This window comes from Culex quinquefasciatus, chromosome 3, assembly GCF_015732765.1.
Source record: "Culex quinquefasciatus strain JHB chromosome 3, VPISU_Cqui_1.0_pri_paternal, whole genome shotgun sequence".
NCBI classification, from domain to species: domain Eukaryota; kingdom Metazoa; phylum Arthropoda; class Insecta; order Diptera; family Culicidae; genus Culex; species Culex quinquefasciatus.
The window spans coordinates 79,562,092-79,587,709 of record NC_051863.1 but is presented as its reverse complement, the minus strand read 5'-3'; the positions used below and the strand labels follow the sequence as shown (position 1 = coordinate 79,587,709).

General features: G+C 41.0%; 1 long non-coding RNA gene across 1 annotated transcript in view; it reads left to right on the top strand.

Annotated features, from left to right (window-relative positions):
• Positions 1-256: 256 nt before the first annotated feature.
• Positions 257-25,618, top strand: part of LOC119769783 — a 60,691-nt gene continuing 35,329 nt past the window's right edge. The window contains exon 1 of the long non-coding RNA XR_005278520.1: positions 257-947. This is a non-coding gene — a long non-coding RNA (uncharacterized LOC119769783). The remainder of the gene's footprint in view (positions 948-25,618) is intronic.

Genomic DNA, 25,618 nt, shown 5'->3' with positions numbered 1-25,618 from the left:
GTTATTCGCCGGTACAAACAAACCCGCTTCGGTGTTTTCCTGCCGGTTGTTCGTTTCATGAACACTTTCTTCGTCAATAACAGGAGTACGACGAGTAGATGAACTCATTCGCCGAATGAATTTCGATTCTTTTTCGCCGCTTCACCTTTTGCATGTAGTTGTGATGAATGAATCTCATTCACATTTTTGGTCGGTCTTTCAAACCGAGGGTTCGAGCAGCCGGCTCTGGATGAGATTCATTCACTAGTACGCCAGAAGTCGTGCGGTGCGTATGGACGTTAGTCTTGTAGAATTACGCCGGAGGTGGATTCTAAAGTTGAAATACGTAGTCAGGGTAACCGGGAAGGTCGAATCGTTGGGAAACGGCGCGAGGTGTTACACAATTCAAGATCTCCAAGACTGTCAGTCGTCGGAGTTCGCCGGCGTATGGACATAGCGACAACGACGCGCCAAGTGCAGTGAATTGAATTTAGAGAAATTCACCTCGTGCGTTATAACAATTGGATACGCTCTATCGGCAATTGTTTGAATGATATGAATGGACTACGGTAGTACCAGCTGGATTGGGGTGTGTTGCCCTCGGGTACTACCGCACACACCATTGTGATTAATCATCGGAATCAACTTTGCGAGTTGCGACAGTTACCTATTCCTTTCAATGTATGGGTTGTGTTTACGGTGAAATATGGTAATGAAATATGCAACAAGAATTAAGTGAAGTGCTTGCTTTCCTTACAAAAATATTGCCAACCCAGAGCTAATGAAAGGTGTATGTGAGGTGGAAGAAGGAAAAGAAACAAGATACAAAAGCTATCAACGGTCACACGTACACATCTACACAGCGCTCGTAGACTTCCAGCAGACTTAGCTTAAGTTCCAGCGTCCGACAATGACGGCGAGGCTGAGTTCCTTGTCCATGGCGATCCTTTGCTGGATAACAATTTTAGGTAAGCAGGCCAAACATCATTTTCGACACTAAGTCGTCCGTGAGCGTCTGGAGCTCGGGCACCTGACAGAAGTCGAGATAATCGGGCCTCTAATTACATCATTACCTTTCCGTTGAACCTTGAAGGTGGCGTATTCTAAAAATACAACGTTCTAGTATTAGCTGCATTCACTTCGGTGGAATTCTCCGTCGATGGGAATCGATCTCCGAACACCACCTCGTCCTCCTCTCCTTAAGGTGGTGTTCCACTTGGCTGACTCAATGACTGTTTCGCGCAAAACTCGGCAAACCAGCGCGACTTCAGGACATGACGCGACAGAGTGAAATGTTCTATTTTGAGAGAAATGTGTTTTTTTTGCTGTTGTCCCACGGTATGGGTTGCACTTCGAAATGGGACTGGACCGACGAATGGAAGTGGTGGGGTTTTGAGCTAACATGAAATCGTCGTTTATTTGCAGAAGAGATTTATTTTCTTTTTGACCTCCACCGTGGTCGCTTTGGGTTGAATTTGGAGCAGTTTACTGATTTATCGAACGTTGGTATACAGCAATTCTACATCAAAGAACGGATTAAAAGTTAAAAGACCTACCATTCTACAAAAATAAAATACTTTCACGTTTCCAAAGAATTGACCTATCTGAGCTGAGATACTGAGGAAAAATAACAATGCTTTAAATTTTTGCTCAAATGATCATCTCTAACATCAACAGTTCTTTTAAAATTTAAATAAATGGGACCTGTTGAACGCTAACCATAAAATAAATATGCCCTCGCAAAATATTCTAGTAGATTAGCTTCGCGGTCAGTTCGGGACGGATTGGTTTATACGACCTAATTTTAACGACTACCTTTCGTTGCCAATCACTTTCTAATGCCCAAACACTGAACGGTTTGAGTGTGCGAAAAAAGGCACGTTTCAGCAATAAGATTTGTTCACTTGGTCTCCTCCACACTTGATGCCAGGCTATGAGCTCGTTCGTCATCAAATTATAATCTTTCCCGCTATAAAGAGCGAAGTCGTATGATAACTTCACGTGCACCGAGTGCACAGCCCGGAGTTTGCAAATCTTCTCAGCCTGAAACTGTTGGTGGTGCAGGGTGTTAAAAAAGAAACTGGGGCTCATTAGGGAGATACTATGGCCAAATCATTTTTCTAGGTTTTATTTTGCTTGAGATTAGAACGTATATTTTAATTTTTTTTTTGTTCGTCATTACGATATGCGATTCATTAATGTTACCAAGTATCAAGAACATATGCAAGAGAATCCATATGTTTCGTCAACACACGAGAAAGAGAACGTGGATGATGCGATCATATAACAGTTTGGGGTTGGATGGGAGGCAGCAAAAAGGAAAAACATTTCACATTTTGGTAGAAACATTTCGCTGTTTTTTGTTTTTGCTCGTTGAACCGCCCTTTGGATGGTCCGCTGACTTGGGATTTTTTTGTGTATGTAATTTTCACTTTTAGTTCAAAAATTAGGGTGATGATGATCATATTTCTTGATGCATTCGTTTTTAAACATTATTTAATATTACTCTACTTATGTTTTTTTAATGTTCAAGTCTAAATGTTTTGCCTTCCTCACTGAGGTAAGGCTATAATCCTGCTCGAAAAATGAACTTTTGAAAAACAGCTCGTAGACCTATATTCATGTATACCTATCGACTCAGAATCGAAAACTGAACAAATGTCTGTGTGTGTGTGTGTATGTGTGTGCGTATTCCCCTTGGTGCTCAATATTCTTGCCAAGTTTTCTCGGCACTGGCTGATCCGATTTGAGTCAAATAAGTTGCATTCGATCCGGTTTGGTGCCCCATACTGCACTATTGAATTGTTTGAAGATCCGATAAGTAGTTCAAAAGTTACGTATAAAAAAGTGACTGAGTTGCGAATCGGATTTCACTTAAATGCATGTAAACTATGTCCAGACCCATCACCCGACCCACCGTTGGATAGGTTATCAAAATACCTTTCCAATAAGTCCAAAACATTGAAGATCTGGCAACCCTGTCTCAAGTTATGACCACTTAAGTGATATTTATGTACTTTTTTGATGCCTGATCTCACTTAAATGTATGTACACTAAATCCCCCATATGCGCTCTTTTTGGGGGGGCGCACACCGGGGGAGAGCGCAATTCGGGGGAGCGTTATTTCGGGGTTTGAGCGCAAACGGGGGGAGCGTTATTTCGGGGTTTGAGCGCAAATCGGGGGAGCGTTATTGCGGGGTTTTGGCGTAAAATGGGGTTTTCTTTTTAAATGTACTTTTTTTACATATAAATGAAACATTTGTATAAGGGGTCATCCACAAAACACGGATAAGGGGCCATCCACAAATCTGGGTATACAAGAACTCCCGGAAGTCATGCCTTAGATATCTACTTGATCAACGGGGGTCTATATGGGTGAACTAACCATCGGTATAGCTTCAGGTTGCTTCAGTGAACCACGATGGATATTCTGAGGTACGTTGGATTGTTATGGGTCCTCCAGGAACTCCCGGAAGTTATGACCTGATGATCTACCTGATCAACGGGGGTCTATATGGGTGTATTAACTATCGGTATAGCTTCAGGTAGCTTCAGTGAACCACGATGGATAACCTTCGTCATGTTGGATTGTTATGGGTCCTCCAGGAACTCCCGGAAGTTATGACCTGATGATCTACCTGATCAACGGGGGTCTATATGGGTGTATTAATCATCGGTATAGCTTCAGGTAGCTTCAGTGAACCACGATGAATACCCTTCGCCATGTTGGATTGTTATGGGTCCTCCAGGAACTCCCAGGAGTTATGACCTGATGATCTACCTGTTCAACGGGGGTCTATATGGGTGTATTAACCATCGGTATAGCTTCAGGTAGCTTCAGTGAACCACGATGGATATTCTGGGTTACGTTGGATTGTTATGGGTCCTCCAGGAACTCCCGGAAGTTATGACCTGATGATCTACCTGATCAACGGGGGTCTATATTGGTATATTAACCATCGGTATAGCTTCAGGTAGTTTCAGTGAATCACGATGGATACCCTTCACCATGTTGGATTGTTATGGGTCCTACAGGAACTCCCGGAAGTTATGATCTGATGATCTACCTGACCAACGGGGGTCTATATGGGTGTATTAACTATCGGTATAGCTTCAGGTAGCTTCAGTGAACCACGATGGATATCCTTCGCTATGTTGGATTGTTATGGGTCCTCCAAGAACAGTTATGACCTGATGATCTACCTGATCAACGGGGGTCTATATGGGTGTATTAACCATCGGTATAGCTTCAGGTAGCTTCAGTGAACCACGATGAATACCCTTCGCCATGTTGGATTGTTATGGGTCCTCCAGGAACTCCCGGGAGCTATGACCTGATGATCTACCTGATCAACGGGGTCTATATAGGTATATTAACCGTCGGTATAGCTTCAGGTTACTGCAGTGAACCACGATGGATATTCTGGGGTACGTTGGATTGTTATGGGTCCTCCAGGAACTCTTCACTGAAGTTACCTGAGCTATACCGATGATTAATTCATCCATATAAACCTCCGTTGATCTGGCAGATATCCAGGTCATGACTTCCAATAGTTCCTGGACCACCTATAACAATCCAACGTACCTCAGAGTATCCTTCGTGGTTCAGTGAAGCTACCTGAAGCTATACCGATGGTTAACACACCCATATAGACTCCCGTTGATCAGGTAGATCATCAGGTCATAACTCCCGGAAGTTCCTGGAGGACCCATAACAATCCAATGTAATCCAGAATATATCCATCGTGGTTCACTGAAGCTACCTGAAGCTTTACCGATGGTTAATACACCCATATAGACCCCCGTTGATCAGGTAGATCATCAGGTCATAACTCCCGGGAATTCTTGGAGGAACCATAACAATCCAACATAGCGAAGGATATCCATCGTGGTTCACTGAAGGTACCGGCAGCTATACCGATGGTTAATATACCCATATAGACCCGCGTTGATCAGGTAGATCATCAGGTCATAACTCCCGGGAGTTCTTGGAGGACCCATAACAATCCAACATAGCGAAGGATATCCATCGTGGTTCACTGAAGCTACCTGAAGCTATACCGATAGTTAATACACCCATATAGACCCCCGTTGGTCAGGTAGATCATCAGATCATAACTTCCGGGAGTTCCTGTAGGACCCATAACAATCCAACATGGTGAAGGGTATCCATCGTGATTCACTGAAACTACCTGAAGCTATACCGATGGTTAATATACCAATATAGACCCCCGTTGATCAGGTAGATCATCAGGTCATAACTTCCGGGAGTTCCTGGAGGACCCATAACAATCCAACATGGCGAAGGGTATCCATCGTGATTCACTGAAGCTACCTGAAGCTATACCGATGGTTAACACACCCATATAGACCCGCGTTGATCAGGTAGATCATCAGATCATAACTTCCGGGAGTTCCTGTAGGACCCATAACAATCCAACATGGTGAAGGGTATCCATCGTGATTCACTGAAACTACCTGAAGCTATACCGATGGTTAATATACCAATATAGACCCCCGTTGATCAGGTAGATCATCAGGTCATAACTCCCGGGAGTTCTTGGAGGACCCATAACAATCCAACGTACCCCAGAATATCCATCGTGGTTCACTGAAGCTACCTGAAGCTATACCGATGGTTAGTTCACCCATATAGACCCCGTTGATCAAGTAGATATCTAGGGCATGACTTCCGGGAGTTCTTGGATACCCAGATTTGTGGATGGCCCCTTATCCGTGTTTTGTGTATGACCCTTATACAAATGTTTCATTTATATGTAAATAAAGTACATTTAAAAGAAAACCCCATTTTACGCTAAAAAATAACGCTCCCCCGATTTGCGCCCATTAGAGCGTTATTTGGGGGGAGCGTTATTTCGGGGTTTGAGCGCAATTCGGGGGGCGCAAAACGGGGGAGGCGCAATCGGGGGGAGCGTATTTAGGGGATTTAGTGTAAACTATATCCGGATCCATCATTCAACCCATTGTTAGATAGGTAATCAAAAGATCTTTCCAATGAGTCCAAAACATTGAAGATCTGGCAACCCTGTCTCGAGTTATGACCACTTAAGTGATATTTATGTACTTTTTTGATGCCGGATCTCACTTAAATGTATGTAAACTATGTCCGGATCCATTATCCAACCCATCGTTGAATAGGTCATCAAAAGACCTTTCTAATGAGTCCAAAACATTGAAGATCTGGCAACCTTGTCTCAAGTTATGGCCACTTAAGTGATATTTATGTACTTTTTTGATGCCGGATCTCACTTAAATGTATGTAAACTAGGTCCGGATCCACCATCTGACCCACCGTTGGATAGGTCATCAAAAGACCTTTCTAATGAGTCTAATACATTGAAGATCTGGCAACCCTGTCTCAAGTTATGACCCCTTAAGTGATATTTATGTACTTTTTTGATGCCGGGTCTCACTTAAATGTATGTAAACTAGGTCCGGATCCACCATCTGACCCACCGTTGGATAGGTTATCAAAATACCTTTCCAAAAAGTTCAAAACATTGAAGATCTGGCAACCCTATCTCGAGTTATGACCACTTAAGTGATATTTATGTACTTTTTTGATGCCGGATCTCACTTAATTGTATGTAATATATGTCCGGATCCATTATTCAACCCATCGATGGTTAGGTAATCGAAAGACCTTTCCAATGAGTCCAAAACATTGAAGATCTGGCAACCCTGACTCGATTTATGAGCACTTAAGTGATATTTATGTTTTTTGAAGCCGGATCTCACTTAAATGTATGTAAACTATGTCCGGATCCATTATCCAACCAATCGTTGGATTGGTCATCAAAAGACCTTTCCAATGAGTCCAAAACATTGAAGATCTGACAACGCTCAGTCTCAAGTTATGACCGCTTAAGTGACATTTGTGTATTTCTTTATTGTGATACAAGCCTTACCTGACAAACTTCGTTCTGCCTTTTTTCGTTTGTTGACGTTTTTGACTTTTTTGCTTATTCAGCCTCCTGTGATCAAAACTTGATTTTAACCTTTCCCATACAATCTGCAAATTTTCCGGAATTGGTTCCAGAGTGCCCAAATTTGTAACTTTTTGGCGTAAGAACCTTCCTTGGACTCACGAACTTACCATACGAACCCAATGCAACAACAATCAACTCGATCGGACGTTCCGTGTTGAATTGATTCGCGTTCGAACAAAACCGTCGAAATTTTGTATATATAATATGTATAGAAGATAGATAGAATTTGTATCCAAACCCATCATATCACTCTTTGATATCACCAAATGTTGGTAAAAAGTGAGGAAGGCAACAACCACATAGGTGGATTAAGTTAGTTTTTTTTAACGGTGCCCTGCTGAGCTAGTGGAGCACACATTGTGGGAAACGACGCTCGTTCCGGAGGAAAGAATGTTTATGTAAACAACTTTAGCATTTCGACTTGTTGATCTCGACAGTTCGCTGTTACTAGTTTTGCGAGGGTTTTTTTTTTTCGCATGTTCTTTTAGTATGAATATAACACATTAGAATACACACACCCATAAGGCATTATGTTTCGTATTGTCTGAAGCAAAATCGCGCATGAGTTTTAGTGTTTGATTACGCAATTAGTGTCGATATGTTTCGCTTGCATAAATCTGGCTGATGCAATTATTTGAAAATTTTAGCACTGACCTCTACTTTTTTGGGTATAGCTGTTTCAAAGAAAATTGTCCACACGCATGGAAGAAATGAAGGGTTGGCTTACGATTTTTTTTTCTGAAATGGCTATATAATTTTTGTATTAAAAGACGCAAGTTTTGTTATTTGATATGTAATGCAAAATTTTCTGAGGAATCCTGTTCCCAAGACCTCCTAAACAGCCACCTCAAAATACCAGTACGAACAATATTACGCAGCAGAACTGAAGGCCCTTGGGGAAACTTGCGATACGTTACATCAACCCACCCTGACAGGTTAAATCAAACCGGGACAAGTTTCGGGGATACGGTGAGAATCGTACAACTTTTTTTTAAATAATAAAATCAGACGTATATTCCCTTAAGTTTTTGAAATTTTTAGGGCTTAAATTGAATCTACTGAAATGCAATGCAATTCTAGCAAACCTTAGCTTTGTAAAAAAAATGTGACACTACTAAAGCAAATAGTTCTACTATTTGTATCGAAAAAAACTAACTTAATCCACCTATGTGGTTGGAGCCTTCCTCACAACAATGGCTGTACACAAGTTTCATCTATTTTTTTTTATATCCGGCTTCCAAAAAGTACATCGATATCACTTAAGTGGCCATGTCTCGAGACAGGGTTGCCAGATCTTCAATGTTTTAGACTCGTTGAAAAGGTCTTTTGATAACCTTACCAACAATGGGTCGGATGGTGGATCCGGACATAGTTTACATACATTTAAGTGAGATCCGGCTTCAAAAAAGTACATCAATATCACTTAAGTGGCCATATCTCGAGACAGGGTTGCCAGATCTTCAATGTTTTGGACTCGTTGGAAAGGTCTTTTGATAACCTAACCAACAATGGGCCGGATGGTGGATCCGGACATAGTTTACATACATTTAAGTGAGATCCGGCTTCAAAAAAATACACCAATATCACTTAAGTGGTCATATCTCGAGACAGGGTTGCCAGATCTTCAATGTTTTAGACTCGTTGGAAAGGTCTTTTGATAACCTTACCAACAATGGGTCGGATGGTGGATCCGGACATAGTTTACATACATTTAAGTGAGATCCGGCTTCAAAAAAGTACATAAATATAACTAAAGAGGCCATATCTCGAGAACGGGTTGAGAGATCTTCAATGTTTTAGACTCGTTGGAAAGGTCTTTTGATAACCTAACCAACAATGGGTCGGATGTTGGATCCGGACATAGTTTACATACATTTAAGTGAGATCCGGCTTCAAAAAAGTACATCAGTATCACTTAAGTGGCCATATCTCGAGACAGGGTTGCCAGATCTTCAATATTTTAGACTCGTTGGAAAGGTATTTTGATAACCTAACCAACGATGGGTCGGATGATGAACCCGGACATAGTTTACATACAGTTAAGTGAGATCCAAATATATGTGAAAACACATTTTAATACATAACTTTTGAACTACTTATCGAAACTTCAATCTGTATAAAACTCAATCTATGGGACCCTAAACCAAGTCGAATGCAACAAGTTCGGGTCAAATCGGTTCAGCTAGTGCCGAGAAACATGAGCTAGTTTGTTGGTCACATACATACATACACACACACATACACACACACATACACACAGACATTTGTTCAGTTTTCGATTCTGAGTCGATATGTGTACAAGAAGGTGGGTCTACGACGTTTTTATACGAAGTTCATTTTTAGAGCAGGATTATAGCCTTACCTCAGTGAGGAAGGCAAAATATGAAGAAAATACAACGAAAAAGATTATTGTGGCAGCAGAGCACGCCACTGACAAAATGTAAGATACCTGGTGCCTGCACAACCGCAAGTACAATCAACGATGTTATGCTTTCACATCACGAAGCCACCTCAGACTTATAGGGGAGAGTGGGGAGACTTGATCCCCGGGGACACTTGATCCCAAGCCTGTAACTCATCAGCATGTGGGTAAAACAATTAGCTTTGTTCTAGAAAGTTGTGCGAAATTGAATAAAACTCATTGTAGAAAACAAAGAAAAAAGTAAAAAAAAACTAACTTAATCCACCTATGTGGTTGAAGCCTTCCTCATTCATTACCATCAATGGCTGTACACAAATTTCATATATTTTTTAGATCTGTATTAAAAAGGAACATAAATATCACTTAAATGGCCATATCTCGAGACAGGGTTGCCAGATCTTCAATGTTTTGGACTCGTTGGAAAGGTCTTTTGATAACCTAATCAACAATGGGTCGGATGGTGGATCCGGACATAGTTTACATACATTTAAGTGAGATCCGGCTTCAAAAAAGTACATAAATATCACTTAAGTGGCCATATCTCGAGACAGGGTTGCCAGATTTTCTATGTTTTGGACTCGTTGGAAAGGTCTTTTGATAACCTAACCAACGATGGGTCGGATGGTGGATCCGGACATAGTTTACATACATTTAAGTGAGATCCGGCTTCAAAAAAGTACATAAATATCACTTAAGTGGCCATATCTCGAGACAGGGTTGCCAGATTTTCTATGTTTTGGACTCGTTGGAAAGGTCTTTTGATAACCTAACCAACGATGGGTCGGATGGTGAATCCGGACATAGTTTACATACATTTAAGTGAGATCCGGCTTCAAAAAAGTACATCAATATCACTTAAGTGGCCATATCTCAAGACAGGGTTGCCAGATCTTCTGTGTTTTGGACTCGTTGGAAAGGTCTTTTGATAACCTAACCAACGATGGGTCGGATGGTGGATCCGGACATAGTTTACATACATTTAAGTGAGATCCGGCTTCAAAAAAGTACATAAATATCACTTAAGTGGCCATATCTCGAGTCAGGGTTGCCAGATCTTCAGTGTTTTGGACTCGTTGGAAAGGTCTTTTGATAACCTAACCTACGATGGGTCGGATGGTGGATCCGGACATAGTTTACATACATTTAAGTGAGATCCGGCTTCAAAAAAGTACATCAATATCACTTAAGTGGCCATATCTCGAGACAGGGTTGCCAGATCTTCTGTGTTTTGGACTCGTTGGAAAGGTCTTTTGATAACCTAACCAACGATGGGTCGGATGGTGGATCCGGACATAGTTTACATACATTTTAGTGAGATCCGGATATATATGAAAACACATTTTTATACATAACTTTTGAACTACTTATTGAAACTTCAATCTGTATAAAACTCGATCTATGGGACCCTAAACCAAGTCGAATGCAACAAGTTCGGGTCAAATCGGTTCAGCCAGTGCCGAGAAACATGAGCTAGTTTGTTGGTCACATACATACATACACACACACATACACACACACATACACACACACATACACACACACATACACACACACATACACACAGACATTTGTTCAGTTTTCGATTCTGAGTCGATATGTATACATGAAGGTGGGTCTACGATGTTTTTATACAAAGTTCATTTTTAGAGCAGGATTATAGCCTTACCTCAGTGAGGAAGGCAAAATGTTTCGATTGAGTTACACACATTTTTATAAAAAGTGCTGCAAAAAACTTCCAAGAGATCTTTTTTCTTTGTTTTGATAAGTATAGAAAACACTGAAAAATTATTCAAAAACATATTTTTTATGCATGAATTGTTTGATAAACAAACCAATTCCAAAACCCTTACGCATTTGACGTTAAATTTATCGTCATACTATTTTTAACAATCAATTGTTTAAAAAAGTGCGTTTAGGGAGACTTGTTCCCTGCATTTTTACAGTCACTGGAATCAGCCTCAAGATTAAATAATTGGGCTGGGTTTTCGTACATAGATTCCTTTAGTATAGTTGTACATAACTTACTGCAGTTTGAACCATTTTTCAAAAGTTTTGTAAACAAAAATTACCAGCTTTTGTACACATGCTCAATTTTGGTCTAAAAAAGAAAATTTTAAGTTTTTAAATATTTTACATGCTAAATTTGTTATATTTTGTACACAAACGTACAGGTTTAATGTGAAAATGCTGTAACTTATAGAAAATTAAAAGTTTGGATGAATGAGAAAAATTTTATATTTTGAACACAAACGTACAGGTTTTATGTGAAATTGCTGTAACTTATAGAAAATTAAAAGTTTGGATGAATAAGAAACATTTTGCTTAAGATTTCTTCAAAATGTTGAAAGGGGGATCAAATTACTCCCAACATTTTGAAAAAACCGGTTTAAAATATTTTTTAAAACGCTTGGCATGATTCGAAGAGTTTATCTGATGAAATACCCTTATAAGCCAAACATAATTGAATGGAATGTTTAAGCTTTCAATTCATGCAAAAAGTTCATAGTTTTGTGCGAAATTGACAGAGTTATGTGCGATACAAAAAAAAGGGATCAAGTCTCCCCACTCTCCCCTACATTACAGCGCTGCGAATGTTCTAACGTCCACACACCCAAGACAGCTTGCTTCTTTGCACCAAGTACAAAGTGGGCACATAAGACAGACGACACTTCGCGTGTGCTGAAGGAAGGACAAGCAGACAACAAGGTGTCCTGGCGGTTGGCCTCGACCAAGATCGACGATAGGACATGTTGCATAGCCCCGGTTTATTCAAGTATGTTTGACGAACGAAGCTTTTGCTTAAACCACCAGACTCACACACTGAGTCTGAGTGCCCGTAAGGGTTGACACAATCTTGACATAATTTGAACGAGGCTGGGCCGGCAGGATTTAGCAGGATGTGTTCTGAATACGTTAGCCTTCGGCTATACGTTTAGATGGCTTGGAATGAGGAATTTCTGTAATGGAAGTTAAATCAAACCTGTCTTCCTAAGGACCTCAGCACAGCACCTGAAATAGAGTTGAGAAATGATGATTAGTTAAGATAATGCCGACAATTTTCTTTAGAATTGATGAATCAATAATTTGCATAACATATTTTCAATAACACATTTTTATTGCAATGTTAACATTTATTAGCCATATTTTACGCTCGATTGCGAATGATATTGGAAATTTTTCTTTTCCGGCAAAATAACCGATACATGATATAAACAAATCCGTTTCCACTATTTCATCTCCCCATTTATCCCTTTTAAAGTTTCGCGCGCTCTATGCTTCGTAGGACTCTCGGCTCATAGAAATGCCGCTAGAGCCGCGTGTCATAACATTTTGATGGACCGGAGAGCATCAGTATTGCCATCGGGCATTTCAGCCGCCATCTCTCAGATGTGGTGTGAAAATGTGGTGAAAACGATGCCATTGAGCGCGAGCGCGTCATCCGCGGTCGGATCAGATCCGCACCAATGCCAAGTCCGTTAGGAATGCCGCGTTCTCTGGAATAAATATAACATCATCCCTTCTAACCAGGGGTGCCAGATTGCCAGATAAATCTGGCATTGCCAGATTTTTTGAGGTCCAATTAGAAAAAAATAATTTTCTATTTCTTCCTCACATTGTTTTATTGACATATTTTGTTTATTTTGCGAAGCTATAATGTATAAAAAGTAAAAATACACAGTTTTTGAACAAAAAATTACTTATAACTTTGAGAAAAGTGGCTTTTACTCTTCAGACCTGGTAACCCTGATTCTAACAGCAGTCTGGAAAGCGGCCGGATGGCGGTCCAAACGCGACGATGATGACATAAAAAGGTCTGGAATTGGAAAAGCGCGCGAAAAAAAAACATAACCTCCAACTGACATTTGCACCACATCTGGCGAATGTCGTAAACAACCGTCCTTCGACTTCGTCGCGGGAAATGTGAGCTAGTTGTTCTTTATTGAGACTTGTTCTACAACAGAAACTATTACGTGGTAAAAAAGCTCACTTTGTGCAACATGTTGAACAGTGAAATTTTGATAGTTTTATACTAGTCGCTATCAAGAAATCTATGTAAAAAATCAGTTTAGACATTCTTTCTAAACTTTCTAAAAAAAGAAAATCCATAAGATTCTCACTGTAGCGCAAGCCTAAGAAGTCAGGAGATGTTACATCACTCCATCTTGATTTTTTCTCATGCTCTATAAACCACAGGAATGCTCTTCCATTGCGTGGTAGCACATTTTTTACACCAGATTCAGAGATCAAAAGGAAGCAAAACCTCCAGTCACACTCCGGCATATCGTTTTCAACACGGTAGCAGCAGTGAAAGAACTCTTAGATTTTATGTGACACCCAACGTCGACGATAACGACTGGAATGAGTTCGAGGTTTTCTTGCGTGGTACACATCTGGGCGCCGCAGAAAATATGCTTTTCCACATGGAATACCCGAACAAAATGTTTGGTGACACTGACGTGGGTAAATTTTAGGATCATTAACATAAAAATAAAATTAACAAATTGTAACACCAGCAAAAAGGTCAAACACTATGACAGCTCACTGCTTGGGCTGTTGAAGGGGAGTTTACACACAGCTTCATTTTGCTCTTCCATTTGCATTTTTAATGTGGTGTAACCGAGAAAAGATGAGTATGAACCCTTGAATGAAGAGTTTGAAAATTGAGACATTACAAAATGTTACGCCGGTTACGCCCCATCAATAGATAGAATCACCGACAAAATTATCAAGTCTTTTGTTACGCAACGTAGGAAAAATATGAATGATTAATAAACATCGAAAACGAAGATCTCTCAATTAAAAAAAACAAGCTGCAGTTGGTTGGCCTTCCTAACATTCTAAAAATATCTTCAAAACATACCATGACTAGATTGTCATTTGAGAGTCATCTGTAGCAAATTTCACGTTCACGTTCCCGAGCTAAATACTAAAGTAAGTTTTATTTGGACATTGCTCGATTGCAAACTTCCATATCCTAGATAAATCTTGCAGATTTCAATCAAAAACTTTTTCAATCTATTTTCCGGATTGGGATAGCAGTTTTCCCCGCACACCGCAGCAGCCATTATGATACACACGCCGCCAAGGATAATATTTAATTTGGCGTAAATTTCGCCGGAAATCTCCTTCGAGAGGGATCAGCGTAATTGAGGCAGCAAACATTTCTCGTCCTCGTTGGCGTCCATGATGGGCTCGGCCACGGTTTTACGGTATCGGTTTACACACTCACGCATCCCAAACCACACAACCGAATGCATATTATCGTTCCTGTGGCTTCGAGAAAACCCGAAAATTGAACCGATAATATTGTGATTACCGTTACCGGATCGTTTCTTGGCCTCAGCAGCAGCACGGTATCCAATTTCATTTTCTCCCTCACTCAGCTGCACCGAACCAGAAACGATATCCCCCAAAAGTTTTTTTATTCCAGGACGAAAGCCTGCTGGAAAAAAATGTGCTCTCATTCGCTGGCGGTTACGCCAACTCGTGGTCCTGTTGGATGCTCTCCGTGAGGACCTCCCTACCAAGTGGCCACAATAACGCCGACTGCCAGGGGGGTTGACTGACTGTCTGCCTACCAAGAGAATCGCCTGTATAAATTTAGTTTTTATGGATAATCAATATTTCCGATATTATGATGTAGAGAGATAGAGCACACAAACTCACAACGCCTGGGTAGAAAAGATCGGACAAATGCATCAGGGTTCCTGTAGGGTGTCCTGTCGATGAGCAAACAAACAGAAACAAACAAACAAGGACACCCACAAATAGTGCCCTCACATGAGCAACGGGGGTCAAAGCGGATGTCCAGCCGTTTTGTGGTTGGAGAGCAGCTGCTTGATTCTAATGTTGCTTTAACCACCCGGGATCGATTGAATTGTCTAAACAAAATAAATGAGTCTTGGTTGTGATCTGAAACCTAAGCTTAATTGAAACACAATTTCGATTCAAAATAATGATTTAAATTTCAATATATCGAACTAGTTAGATGTTTTGAGGATATCCCTGAACGTCCATGGCTGCTAGCTTTAACTAGTCCAACATCCACATACTTATGCTCAAAACCATAAAACATAACGAGGACGTCGATTGTCGCCGTTGGCCTATGTTTTTCCGAGGGTGCAAGTACTATCGGAGCGACATTTGACACCTTTCCAAACTGTGGTGCCAAAACGTGGCCTGGCCCGTCAAATCATCGTATAACCATCAATTATGCACTGCGCCGGTGACGGAACATACGGTGGGAGCCCCCTGAATTGCCAATATGCACCCAGCCCAGCCACACGTCCCGACGATGGACGACATAATAAGCCGCACTAACGAGCCGAAAAAAACACCGTAAATGTGTACCTTTCAATCCAACACCCTCCTGATTTCACAGGACTCATGGTGAACTGCGGGGGTGTTGAAATGTCCCCGGAGGAATGGGACATAGGCGTTTCCAGGGGTTACAAGGGATGGGATGTGACTTTCGGGCTTTGTTAGTGAACCTCATTGATTCCGGTGCTGGCGAAGGTAATCACAGTACCATTACAATGCGTAACACGATAGTGCTTTTATCGAAAATACTGTTATTGTAGCACGTGGAGGGCTCACAATCACAGTCAGTTTCTGGTTCCGTTTTTTGCTGGTTGTACGGATTCGACTGTAGGTTCTTATTGCCCAAGTGGCTTTTAAGAATTGGTCTTTCTGGACATCGGTGGCCGCATATGCAACTAAATCAATCAAATTTCAAATCTCTCAAAATGAGTAAAAAAAATTGAGCAAACGAAGTCACTACAAAACTTTAAATTTATAAATCAATCAACCTCTGAAAAAAGAAGCTCAATAAACTGGTAACTCGACTTTATGGCTTACCATGCCATCCAACCGTCCTCGGTCATTGAGCAGATCCATACCGGGCAATTGAATCCAGACCAGAAATTAAAAATAAACAATGAGTGCATATGGAAATACTCGGCGTCATAAAACTGCCACTTCACTATTCTGACTTCCGAGACTATTTCGGACTAAGCCGCCCCAGCCCCGGATTAATAATATAATAAAAACGACAACCGGGAACCGTGGTGTAGGGGTTAGCGTGATTGCCTCTCACCCAGTCGGCCTGGGTTCGATCCCAGACGGTCCCGGTGGCATTTTTCGAGACGAGATTTGTCTGATCACGCCTTCCGTCGGACGGGAAGTAAATGTTGGCCCCGGACTAATCAAAAGGTTAGGTCGTTAGCTCAGTCCAGGTGTAGGAGTCGTCTCCCTGGGTCCTGCCTCGGTGGAGTCGCTGGTAGGCAGTTGGACTAACAATTCAAAGGTCGTCAGTTCGAATCCCGGGGTGGATGGATGCTAAGGTGTAAAAAGAGGTTTGCAATTGCCTCAACAATCAAGCCTTCGGACACTTAGTTTCGAGTAGGAATCTCGCAATCGAGAACGCCAAGGCAATGCTGTAGAGCGAATAATTTGATTTTGATTTTTGAAAAACGACAAACTAAAATCCCCAATCACTTAATAACCATTCCGAAGTAAAGCCATTAGAAAAACCAATAAATTCTCATTTTATTTTTATTGCATTTCATCGAGTTCTCATTTCGAACATTGGCCGAGGCTGCACCGCAAAATTGTGGTTCTTGGAAAGGCCAGCCGGCCGCAACCAGGAGAGAGTAATGGATGCACTGATCCAAACTTGAACCAGGCTTGGCGAAAAAACGAGACCGATCGGCAAAAAAGCTGGTTCTAGTGCGGCCATATGCCCCTCTCATACAAACTCTGGGATGTTTTATGAAGGCCCACTCGTGGAAAGATTTGCTGCAAAACAAAAACTATTCCGACTCATCCGGGGTAGCTAGACATGTTTATTTCGACAGAATTATTCCCCAGTTGCTCGTTTTGGGACGCCATCGTTGGTCTGAGACACTTGCTAAAGAGCTTCTTGAAGTTCGAGGAAATGCATTTCCCGAAAAGTTAGAGGGGTCATAAAATCTTAATTATCATACCATTTGCGATCTGGTTCGATTTGGTTCACAACTTTTCTCGTTATCGCCAGTTCGGTTCGCATCATCAAATAAATAAATAACTCCCCGTTTGGAGACATTGCGGAGTGGAGATGTTACGACGCACCGACAAGGGTGGAGTAAGATGTGCGTTTTCAACGGCTTGGTTGAGTCCCGACGCAGTCATATTTCATCTGTTATTTTCGTGTTGAACCTGACGCGATTCTCTGGGAAAAGAAGTTTCCAGAAACGTATCAATTCGTTAACTTTTAATAACAATCTTTGTAATAAAATGCTGTTTTAGCCAACATTGACCAAAGACAATCAAAATATTTCCCAGAGAACATCCTCACAGAAGCGATTCCAGGAAGCCCTTTCAGCCGGCCAGTGTAAAATCTCTACTTCAGTTCCCGTTGGTTCTTCCGTTGGCCGGAACGTGTCTCCCCAGTAGAGATAATGGGAAATTGAGGCAGCCCAACAAATGATTTATTCATAAATATTTCAGCACCCCCGAAAAAGTTTGCGCTTAGTGCAATGTGCATTAGAAGTAGAGGAGGAAAAGTTTGGAAGAGGATTTTGTTCCAGAAAAAAGTCGACTTGTCCTCATGGAAACCTCAGACAGAAAAAGGTGGACGCCAGAGGCCTTGTGCCGTTGAGTTATGGTGTTTTGAAGGAAAACTTTGCGCTCGACTCTGTTTGGGTAACGGATGACGAATGGCATCCAGTGCGGTTCTTTTACTGAGGGAATGGCCTTTAGGGAACGACCGCAACCCAGTTTAAACCGGTGCAAAGCTTGCAGAACTTAAAAGGCACTTTTACCTTTACTTTTTTGTTCTATATAAACAAGCCATGTTGACTTATGGACGGTCATTAAACAAATTGCTTGATAAATGAGAGAAAAGACGACTACCATTTATCACTAGTTTAAACTTTGTATTTTTGATAATTATAAAGAATTGAAAGGAAGACGTTAAAAAAAAGACGTGGAAATATGTGAATAAATTTTTGTTCTACAAAAAAGGGAAGCCTCGGAATAAAATAACGATTTTTTGCCTTCCTGAGGACGAAATCGCGATTTAGAATATCTGATTCTTTGTTTAAGGTCATCACCGGAACAGCCCAAGTAACATTTTTTTCCAGGAGTTCTACAAGAGCTCTTCAAGATAGCTACAGCATAGCAGTTTGGACCGTGGTAGGATAAAATTCTCTTCAAAACTTCTTCAGGAGTTTGGAAGAGTACTTGAAGATAGTTTTATCCTACCGCGGTCCAAACTGCTATGCTGTAGCTATCTTGAAGAGCTCTTGTAGAACTTCTGGAAAAAAGGTTACTTGGGAGGAGTGTGAGGTTATGACTATGAACAAGGCACTAAGAAATGCCATCGTGAAGAATACTATTCTCATTTCACCGAATCTTCCTAAAATAATATCCTTTCGTAACATCAGCACAGCCTGTTCCATTATCATCAGCGATCCGGAGATTGGTCCCGCTGCTGAAAGTTACGTGATTCCAGTTGATCCGCAGATATTGGAAAAGCATTTCACAGCACATTCGGCAGGCGGACACCACCAACACCGGGTTGGAATCATTGGGTGGCTGTGTGGGGGTGAAGGGAAAACTTTGGTTTGCGAGCAAGAAAATGAGATTTCACCGCTGTTGTCGAAGAAAACCCGGCAGAAATCGGGTCGCCCAGCTGTCACGGAGGTATTATCAAGCGGAAAGTCTGTGGCTGATTGGGTGGATGTTTGCTTGTGGGTGGTTATTTGATTTAAGCACGCGTTAAGCTGCGATTCGGTATTAGCTTAATGGTCACGACTCGGAGACGACTTTGCGTTCCGAGGGTAATCAATTTATTCTGTTCAATCAAGTGTAAATATTGAAAACAGCGGTTCACTAGGGCGTAAGTGCGATAATATGATTGTGCTGATTAGACAAAAGCACTAACTCGATGTCAGCGTAATGAGTTAATTAAATATTCAAACGCGACAGCAGTGATTGGAGAGACATTGAATTAGCCCCATCGATGGGGACCATTAATCAATAAACTGAGAATAAATTTACTTTTTGGTGCCCTCTCTAGTGATGGTGATTAGTCCCAGTTTGGACACCTTTTTACGCTCGATTGCTTAATTGCTGTGACCACACACAGTTGTGCCAGGTTGCGTGAAACCGGGCAATTGAATTACCTATTATGGGAACAATTGAACACGATGATTTAATTACGTGTTGCTTCAGTAGTAAAATTTCAGAAGAATTGAAGATAAGTTGAGTCAATGTTTGTAATTTTTTTTTGCATTTCCCATCTATCTACTTTTAGGTCATCCCCATATGTTTAATACATTGAACAATAAATCCCGTTCAAAGTTGCTATCGAAAACACATGCTCTCCATTTTTCAAATAACTCTCCAATTGGCTGCGATAGCATAAACAAAAGACAACTAATTATTAGACAGCTGTCTAATAAATCGAGTTAAATGCCGTGCAATCTTGACACTAAGTATGGTTTCCCGATTTAAAGCAAGCCACCAACCGCCTCCAGCACAGCAGATCATAAATATTTCATTGAACCAGAATTCCGATACTCTTGTAGAGAGCGCTCTTGCAAGGCACTTGTGTATGAATCAGATTGCCTTTGGGGAGCGCTCCAACATCTTACTCAGCGTGTATTGTACGGTCTTCATCATAATTACTTTCATTTTCCACTCTCACCCGGTTGGATTCTCCACTTGAACCTAGCGTATAGATTCTGGGCCTAGCCGTCAGATCGCATAAAGGTCGCATTATTAAGACGGAATAATTTATAACACCCGCCCGCACAATGGGCGATACTGTGTTTATGTTTGCTCTTCTCCATACATGTTCATATGGCCACAGAAACCCTTTCTTCAACGCGGTATAGATTCTGCTTCTGGCCGATGATGATGAGCGCCAACCCGGACCGCGAGGATGCTGCGAACGGGAGTGGTCTCAATTAAAATAAATAATGACTCAATTCATTGATCTAACTAAGCCGGACAATAGCAGTCAACCCGTCGCCCCATGTGGCCCCCAACACGCTGGGTTCAAACTGCACACTGATGGGATGCAGATGCTCTCCAATTTGATGCTCGACGAGTATGGACTGGCTAGAACAATCCGAACCCCAGTCCCCAACCTCATTATAGTTTCGCCGAAAAGTTTGGACATTAATCGTTTTTCGAGCAGACTCGAATTTGGTGTATGAGTTTTGGTTGCAGATTTAATGACGTGCCCGTCAACCGATTCTATGGACGGGACGACATCGGCGGAAGTGACAGCTCTGGTGGCTGCATCGCGAGAGCTCATTAATTATAGAAAGTGTTGCCGATGATACCGCGCTAATTAGTGGCGATTTCCGGAATAACGTTGCATTTGCTGAAGGGATGCCAACACGGCTTCAAAGTTAAGCCCTGAGCTTGTGTGGGTGGGGATGTGATGCTATCGTATTTATGTTATAATAAGTTTTGAAATATTTTCGCATCACAAAAGCTCTTTTGCAGGATAATTAAACGTGAATTATACAGAGTGGAATTTAATTTATTTATTTTAGTTCACATAAAATATAACTATTAACAGCATGAAAAATTAAATCTGGGGTTGGTCCGATCTCTACTTTGTTTAATCCTCACATGGCTTTCATACAAGAATCCGGATTGTGCCCAAAATCCTACCACTAAATTATCTTTTCTAATATCCTGTCTGATTCAGCGGAAAATCATAAAAACCATGTTTCATTACAAAATAAACCGCACAATGAATGGTCCGGAAAAAAGTTAGTCCCCAATTCGATATGCACAATCTTCCCAGCTCCTGGGGGTTCAACTGTGACTGTAATGGAGAGAAAAAGGAGCAAAAATGATTAAAACATCCGTCAAGAAATATGGCATTTTGATCTCCTCCGGCTCCCTTGGGGACAGTTTTCATTTCTTATATTATTTTCCATTCCCTTGTTCGAGCAGGACGATTTAAACTCCAACCGGGGCCAAAGCTGTTCCTGGCACAAATCTTAGGCTGTATAATTCACGTCCTTCTTTTAGGATCGTCCGGTGGAGATTTTTCGTTATTACAACTTTTTTTTCGGAAGTAATGGCAAACAGTCATGGCTAAGGAAGTTTTGTGTGTCAGTGTAATCATAAACAGGGCAGAGAGGAAAAAGAATCCTTCGCTAGAAGACGGCAAACAGAACAACTTTTCCGCGCCGCAAAGTATTTTTGGATTTTCCGTGACTGCGTTTTTTCCCGGAGGGTTAAAAATGTTTCCCTTTGCAAGGTGGAAAGTTTTAAACTTTCCCGCATTTCACATCGTTTTGCGTGAATGTTTTTAAACTATGCTAATGATGGGAGGGGAACTTGTTGGTTTTCTTTTTGGGTTGGCTTCTTTCAGCAAAGTTATCCCAACAGTGCAAGTTTGGAACTGAATGTAATGTATTTCTGTACTTGGTTGTGTTATTGGTGAGGGGTGCACATTTAGCCAGGTAGCAGCACGCGAATTTACATTCTTTTAAATTCAAATTGGTAGAGTGGTGATTTGTGGAATTTACGGGAGTGAATTGAATTATTTGTGTAGTCAAATTTAATTTCTAGGAAAACTGAGTTGTATTTTCGCCAACAGATGCAAATGCATTGTGATCAGCAGGATATAAGCAGCGTAAAATCTGCGCCAAAAAAGCTGTTATCGCGTTTTTCATGAAATTTAACGCTTCATTCACGAATTCACCTCGTTTGACCTTCGATGTCAGTTTCGACTGTCGGAAACAAAAGTTCCCTGTTACAAAATGCTCTCCTCTTCGAACCAAACTAAAGAAGATTCCCACGCCAGCAGCCAGTTCAACTCCCGGAGGATGATGACCCTCGAAGCACCCTCGAAGGGCCCTTCAAATCCAGTGCGCCGCCAATGTCGAGACCCATTCACCGAATCTGCCGGTATTTTCAAACGTTGCTGGCATGTCGGGCGCAAAAATAAAGGTGGGGGTGGTGTGGCGTGCTCATCATGGCGGCAAAAAAGGAAAGGAATTTTCTTATTAATTGAAAGCATTCAACAGCTTCATCACGTTCTAAAACGTGTCTTTTCAGCTCTTTTGGAACATTTTCACTGTGGTAAAGGCGGATTAAGCTCGGCCCTGGGAATCCATCATCCGGGGGTCGGCGGGCCTGTCATCCGCAGAGCTGAGCTGCTTTTCTTTAAAGACATTTTTTCGCTGAGCAGAAAACAAAAATGTAGCTGTGCCTGGTTTCGCGATGCACTTTCGCTGTTGTGGCATATTAAATTGTAGTAATTTTGCATCATTGCCAAGCGCGCAACATTTACACAATGATATCAGAGCCTTCCACAGTGAAGAAAGTTGTCAACTTGAAATGGCTTAATTTGAAAGTGTTTTTGAAGACCCACTTTACGAACGTCATCAACGTGCACTTCATGAGAAAGAACTGCATCAAAGCATGGCAAAAACTAATTCACGCTCTGATGCGGTGCAATATTGCTTCACTCCTCCACTTGAAGGCACGAAGGCACAAAACCATAAGAAACGCTCTCACGCAATCAACAGGAGAAACAACGAGATCAGCACGGGATCAAAGAGCAATCAAGATTAACCTTTTCGCTTCTCAATCGAGTAACTGTAGAGGCAAATTTAGGTTATTTTGAGCTTACACAGAAGAAATCAACAATAACAATAAGACTGATGAATCATAACGTATTAACGCCACCTGCCACGTATACATTACTTTGTGTGAAATCGTACCCGAAAATCTCCCACTAAATACAAACAAATCTGGGCCATATATTTTTGAGCGAAAAATAATCAACGTCTTAAATTTACTCGATCATTTGCATTGGATGATATTGTCATTTTAATTTTACCTGTAAATGAAAGAAGGCATTATTTTAGAAAAATGTGTACAAAAAAACATAAACTAGCATTTTGGAAATAACAACTCCAAATCTAATTCTCATATACGATTGTTTCGCATTAATGATCATAGCAATTAACTGTTTTAAGACAAATCTTCAGCGACCTCTCCCCACACACCGGCATCAGCAAGCATAATTGTCCCATCATGGAGACAGTAGTTTCATAAAAGTCGTTAAGTTTAAATTAACATTGCGCCCATCACCCACACGCTACACACTGTTTTAAGCACCACACATGGGTCTCCCCTTAGCCGAGTGTTGTTGGGGCGTTCCCAAACTCTGAGTGAGAATTTAATTTTCTCCAGACCAATTTAGACACCCGTTTTAAGGTTTCCTCGCTAGAATCATTTTCGAAAGCGTGCACCGTAAAAGGACCAGAATCGTCCTGAAGCCTTGAGGACAAACCAGCATCTGCAGCACCCTCGGGAGAGAGCGTTTAAATGTTCATTTGGTGAAGAATTTTACGACCGGTAAGTTTTAATCCAAGCCCCCAAAAAACGGCTGCGAATCATTTCCTCTATTGTATGAATGAATGGACGGGCGCCACCCATCCGTGGCCCAGAAGTAGGTGAGAGTACATGTACAACCTGCTAAGCAATTCTGAAAAGTACCTTGCCAGACCATTCTTCGGAAAATGTTTGAGGTTGAAGGTGTGGCATATATAGCTGTGCACTCTGAAAACTTGTGCTCGTACAAACAAATGATGATATGCACAAACGAGTGTGGAGTGAAGCAATCTCAAGGCGGATTCAAAAACACCCAAAAAAACAAAAACTGGAAATTTGGTTTATTGGATCTTTAAAAAAAAAAAAAACTCCAGATATGGTTCGAAACGAAAGACACCAACATTTTTTATTTCAGTTTTCGCAGCATCTCTCGTTGTCAAATCCGATGATGAATGAAGCCATGCGGCATTTGCAAAAGCGTTGCCTTCAATTAGTTTCGTCGTTCGGTAACAGTTTTAAAACGGTTTCCTCGTATTCCCAATGCCGGACTGTGAAACTGACTCTCCCCAAATAAATGAGTGGATGAATAAAAGAATGCTAGAAGTTGGCCTGTCAATTGAAACTAATCTGCCCCACTTTTTGCTGCGTTCTGACAGTTCTCTATGGATGATTCGTCATCATTTGTGCGAAGTTCTTCGTTGATGTTGTGGTTATGGATTCAAATTTATCACTGAATGTTCAAGCATCAATTAGAACCGTCGTGAACTAGGGCTTGAACGTATCTTGGCTTACAGATATTTAAAATGTATGACAAAGGTAATAAAAACCGTTGAAGAAAACTTAAATTCATGTTCACTATGCTCGAAGTAGATCATGAAAACTCAGAGAAAAGTTAAACTGTTGAGATATAACCTTAAAAAACAAGCCACAACCCACTGACCAACTTTATCTAGAGAAAATTTTCACACCACAGCAGAAGCAGACTTCCACGCCTCACTGACCTGGGTATGCTGCGACATAAATGTTTTCACCTGATGGCGAACTTTTCCAAACTCGAACAGCTACCAAGCTGTTGAGTGAAATATAAAAGAAGGTCAGCTGGAATTTATGTTCTGCACGAACGACTTCCAGAGGAGAGACGAGGGTTGCCCGAAAAGAGAACGGTGAATTATGGTCATAAAGTTGAATGAAATATTGAGCAAATTATGAACGAAGATGACCCTCTTCTTCCAAGTCTCTAGAGAGGGCCGCTAAAGTAAAATGAGAGTCAAAATTGTTGACTGCAGATTGGTCATCTAAGGAATGCGAATTTAATGACCAATTGTTGCCACAGCTTAAGGGTAATAACGCGAATTTTTGATTAATACGACAAGTAAATTGAGATATAATAAGTGGATTTAACTTGAGAAATCATACAATTATGAAATGCAAATCGGCATGATAATCATTTCTGCATAAAGTCAGATTTCGTGTTCAAATATTATATAATATTATTTTATATTGTTATGCTTGGCTATTTTTCATGTAGAACAAACCTACTCATTTGGAAACAAATTATAGCAAAACAAAATTTGTTTCTCAAAAGATGTTGTTTTAAGTAAACCTGATATCACAATCCACAAGCAAAAATATTTTTTTTTATTTGCAACTCTCGCATCATATGGGTTCCAAATTAGTTCATCATTTCGCTCGAGCTTCAAATTCACCACCGTACGATTCCAGAGGCGAACATAATACCCTGCGCGTGCTAATTAAAACAGCAAATAGAATTATGCTCTTTTTCTACCCTCTCCTCCATGTGTTCTATGTTATCAGAGCAAACAGCGCGAGATGGAAGTGACAAATAGCGGTC